A 5,431-nucleotide genomic window follows, 5' to 3' on the forward strand; every position below is an offset into this window, starting at 1 on the left:
TTTAACAAGTTAAAGAGAAAAGCATACAAACAGTATCACGCTTGAGTAAAAAAATTACGAGGATGGATAAACTATAAAAGTGAAATTTTGATCAAAAAATGAAATACACATAATGTTTTGTATTTAAAAATAATAAACGTAAAATAAATAAATATATAGAATTTTTATATATAATTAATTACTAACTCTAATTCGTAAGTTTAAATTAAACAACCACGTAATAAGTGGACTCAACCCGGCTCTTCCGCTTGCGTTTTCGTGCGCGAAGAATGTTTCTTTATTAAACTCTTTTTCTACTAAAGAAAAACAGAACGAATATAAAAAATCCATCTAAAAAATACTCTTTTCTCACGACGAACTAGCAATGTCAACCACCTTAGAAGCGCCACCGTTCGCAACGAGCTGGCCACTCAACCACTTAAGGAGGCGCATCGCTTCTCACACGTGTTCAAGTTGCACTACCTAGGATGACACCTGACTCACAAATACCCTAGCATAAACAAGGCAAAAGTGTACGGGAGGCTCAAGACCTCAGTGAAAGAGCATGATTTTTCGGATTCAGATTCGACGGATTGTTTCGGTTTCTTTACCCTACCTTTAATCTTCGTCCTTTGTCTAGGCCAATCAGATGTAAGCGGAATGGGGGTCGCCGAAAACAGAAGGTTGGTGAAGTAATTACGAAGTAAGTCGTTTTTCGTGGTAAAATTCCTACAAAGATACATCTTGAGTGAGCGTATATCCAACAACCTAATTCATAATAAATATACCAATGTCTAGTAGAGATCGCGTTCACCATTTTCTGAATCACTAACTATAAGTTCCAGGTTCAAGCTTCAGATTAATGAAGTGTAAAGGTCGATTAATTCAAATAAAGTATTTTTCTACTTGCTCTGCTTAGCTCGATCTACGCGTCTCTAGCAGAATTAGTCTCAAATCTACGCTTTGTGGTAAAAACCGAACTAAAAAAACATTACTTGTTGAATTCAGATTAGCAGGTGGTGGGTACAAGAAGAAGGCTTGGTACACACCAAGTGTTAAATGGTTGAAATTACATAGAAGATATATATACGTTTATTGTTTTCAATAACAGTGGAAGAAATTAAGCTAAGGATTATTAATTTTAACGAAGACCTTATACAGTGATATTATCAAGGTTTAGTGTGTAGACTTCAAATTCAACGGTCGTTGAAAAGTTTAGTGTTCGGTTGTGTATTCGGTTCTACCCGGGTACTTTTCAAGTACAATATAATAAGTAATAAAGATCTCTACAGGTGAATGAAAACCGATCACTAACAAGGAAAGAGGAAAATAACGATTAACAAATGTAATAGAAGATATTTTTCTACACCAAAGAAGAATTAATACAAAGAAAAAAACACAAAACACGAAACCTCTCTTAGAAACTCAAGAGAAACGAAGTTATTATACTATAAGATCGTTCCTAAAACAGACTAGGCTTTATAATTGTTATATAATAATTTAGAGTTGTTATAATTCAATTCCTAAGAATAAAGTGGGATATAAATACACATGTTCTCATAAATTTTGTTGGAAAAAAAAAATAAACTGTTTTATTGGTTTTAATACGAACATTTCACCTTTCGTAAAAGTGTATATGTTTACGAGGAAAAAATTTTCTAAAATTATTACATTATCACCGTCAACATTATAATTTTATGGTGAGATTTAAAAAAGAATCTATTTTTATTTCATATATATTATAATTAATTTTGTATTAAAGAATTATCCTGTTCAAACACTTTTTTCCAATAATAGATCAGAACCAAGGACTTCCCTTGTATAAATTTTGCAGATATTAACACTCAGATCTTCTTTTTCACCGGTATTTCCCAAGCATGGAGCTTGGGAAGAAACTAAATCAGTGTCATTCTCGTGTTTCTCCGCCTGTTTTTTCGGCCCCGTGTTATGGATATCAAATTCCTCAGCTAACGAAGCTCCGATTTTTTCAATGCAGCAGGTATTAGCAGGAGGAGAGCACGCCGCACCATTCACTAGAACAGTTTGATCAGCTTCCATTTTCACAACCTTGCTTATTTTATTCTCTGGAACCCAGATGTTCTCTTTGCACATAATCTAATGAGCAAATTTCTTTCTGATAGAACAATTGCCGCAATTGCAGGACGTGGTTTTACCTTCTACCAACTTTCATTGACATTAAATCAGCCATAAAAAATCCGACATAATCGAAGCTAAATCTTCAATTCTTCACTGCAAACAGCAGGGGGGAAAGGAAATAACATGAGGAAATAGAGTTAGTTTCACAAAAATATCCACTCACAAGAAAAGGTCCCCTTAAAAATAAGTTTTTTTTTTTAAAAAAAAAAAGAAAGATAAGCAGCGAAGCCTATAACTTTTTGAATCAGAAGTAATTAAGAAAACTTCTGATCAAGCAGAAACAAAATATTCCAAAAGTACATCGATAAAACGGGCAGTTTTTTTCCAGTTTTTTTTCTTTTTTGGTGTTAAAACATAGCAAACTGATCTACTATTTTACTAGTAGATGCATCAAATATCATCTTCCAAACATAAACTCATTATTTGAATCCCTCTAACCCTAAATAACCAAGTAGATAAGCTGATTCAAAGCATAAGGTTACTAATCCTTTAAACAGAATTAAGGAAGAAACATTGAGTTTGATCTAACAAACAAGCTTGATCTATCAACTTAGTTGTTAAAACCGTAAAACCCTAAGGTATCGTTTGGTTCGGAAATAAATAAAAAATGGCTATTTCAGGGATAGGTATAAATTGAGATATAAGCAGGAATTAAAATAATTTTGCGTTTGGATGAAAACCAATCTCCACTACGCTTAGAACATCTAATCTAGCTAAAATCAACACAACAACTTTAAAAAAAAAAAAGAAAAAAAAAAAGAAAAAAAAAGAGAGAAGTCGATTTTGATACAAAACCTCAAATATTTAGGCATCTCCCTACTTCTCAAAATTTCCAACAATAAACCCCCAAATACAAACCATTTTAACACGAACATAAGAGCACAAAGATTCGATTTTGACACACAAAACAACAACAACATATCCATCAATCCATGTGAACCAAAACTTGTTAATCAAACCCTAATCATCATCATATGATAAAAATACACAAATGGGGAGCTTACCTTACACAAAAGGGCACACATCACCTCAACACAGAGAGAGAGAGAGAGAGAGAGAGAGAGAGAGAGAGAGAGAGAAGGGGTTTAGGGATAGTGGCGGGAGAGCGAAAAGAGGCATCAACAAGAAGGCGCTGAAATGGTAACGAAGGTCCTTTTCACCGTTGGATCGAAGGGACGGGCCTGATCCTACGGCTAGGAAGCCTCGAACCGCATCCTCGCTCCGGAATCCGTCGGAACCCGTTTCGACGAATGGCACCACGCCGCGTGTCGCGTCGCCATTAGTGCGATGTCTGTGTGCGTCGTGTTTTATATTTCCTTTTTTTCGTTCCGTTATCCATCGTCCGATCCCTCCTCAACGGTCGGGATAGCTCCCGTGATTGTGATACGGATTGGCTTTAACGGTTTAAGTAAACGGAGTTAAATTCTGTTTTTAACGGGCGTTGCTAAAAAACTTATCCGAAGTATAAAAATCTAAATTTAAAAAAATGTCCATCATATTACCGACCATCTCTAGAGCAGTGACAAAAAGTTTGGTGGTTGGTATCCGAGACGCAAGTTCGAATCCTAGTTTATTTACATTTCTAGCTAAGTTTATTTCTAAATGAAATAAACGAAACAGGTAGCGTGCTACCTATCTCGGCATAGGGGCTGCCACACTCGGACACCTAAGGCTGTTCGTGCCACGTGGTGCTGTTCCGGCACACCCCGCGTCTGCGGCTGCTCAAGTTCGGACTCTCCAAGCGCTCGCCGCAGCGCCACCGGACGTCCGTAAGCGTTCGCATGTACGGCAAGCCTAACCCTCGGGCGTGTACGCAGCCGGTTTTGAAGCGGTACCACCTCGAGTTTCAACACGAGAGGGAGCAGGAGGCGTCGAAGTGGAAGCGCTAGACAGGGTCAATGGCGGTGAGGGGCCGAAAAGCCGAGTAGCAACTCGGACTTAAACCTAACGGAGAACATTACTTCTCTAACACTTTTATACTTGGAACACGTACTTAGCTAGTGACTTTTCTTAATGAGCCTTTAATTAATTCGTTGTTAATTGACATCGTATTATAACTAATCTAAATTTCTTTTTTATATATATCATCATCATCATCATCATCATCATGGTTTATTAATTGTGAGACTAATTTTAACATGAAACAACACGTATTAAAAACGTACACATCAAGGAAATCTTAATCATATACTTCGAACCATATAAATTTCTTTTTTCTATCATTTGATGCAAGTAAATGCCGATTTTGTATTTTATTGATTTTAAGCTTAAACTTTAGATCTGGAGACTACAGTACCTCCTGTAGGCGCTTGAGACCTGGTTTCAAACACTTTGATGGCTATGTCTCAACTCTAGATTTCCGAATTGGTAAGACAGCCGTCAGACCACCCAACAAACCTGACTGTCTTTGAGTTAACAGAAAGCTCGAAGTAGGTGGCTGCGACGGGCTAGTTAACTCGCTCACTCTGAGACCTGCGTACTGACCTGGAATGAAGTAACTTTCTGGGTGAGGGGTGGAGAGGGAGAAATAAAAAAACGAGACATGAGAAATGAAAAGATACTGAGCAAAGAAAATCACAAGAACAAAAAAACGGAGCCTCCGGCGTCAACGGAGGTGAGACATGCGAATTAAGTAGAACGAAATACTTACTTCGTCTATCGAACGTTAGATAAGGAGTTTTTTCTTTAGATCTTTTGATTTGTAATTCACGTCCTATATGAATACTAAAAGTAGCTAGCTTATACTCTTACTGGGAAGATCATTTGACAATTCTTAAGAACTTTATAATATTTGATGCTTTAATTAGTGAACTATTTCATTTTAATCAACAAATTGTACTATAATCTCATCCCAGGTTTATAAATATTTCTTATTTCTATAAATTTGTGTTTTATACATAGTTTAACAGTCCTACCGGCTCACCAGATTCCGCGGTCTGAGTTCAAGACCAGGAGCACTCTCCCGCACCCAAGTTTAGGGTGAAGACTGTTTAAAAATAAAACAAATAAAAAAAACAAACAACAACAATTGAACAACAACTGTATATACGAGATGAATTTTTACCAAAAAAAAAAAATTATTTTTACAACAAAAGAAATAACAATAAATGTATATACGACACGGAAAAAAATAAAAAAGCAAAACGAAGTAGTAAAAAAATTCTCTTTTTATCTGAAAGTAAAGTAAGTAGAAAAATATTTTTTTTTAATAGACTTTTATACTTCATCGATTTAACAATTAAATTCTAGAGATCATGCTTGATAATCCAAGAAAAAATAAAGTTATTTTGAGTGT

At 35.8% G+C, this 5,431-nt stretch overlaps 1 long non-coding RNA gene across 1 annotated transcript; it reads right to left on the reverse strand.

Annotated features, from left to right (window-relative positions):
• Nucleotides 1-2,152: 2,152 nt before the first annotated feature.
• LOC109705812 lies at nucleotides 2,153-3,376 on the reverse strand. Its single transcript, XR_002214911.1, has 2 exons — nucleotides 3,141-3,376; nucleotides 2,153-2,229 (listed from the first exon to the last, which is right to left on the reverse strand). It is a non-coding gene; the product is annotated as an uncharacterized LOC109705812 (long non-coding RNA).
• Nucleotides 3,377-5,431: the final 2,055 nt, after the last annotated feature.

The sequence above is a fragment of the Ananas comosus genome, unplaced genomic scaffold (genome assembly GCF_001540865.1).
Source record: "Ananas comosus cultivar F153 unplaced genomic scaffold, ASM154086v1, whole genome shotgun sequence".
Lineage (NCBI taxonomy): Eukaryota > Viridiplantae > Streptophyta > Magnoliopsida > Poales > Bromeliaceae > Ananas > Ananas comosus.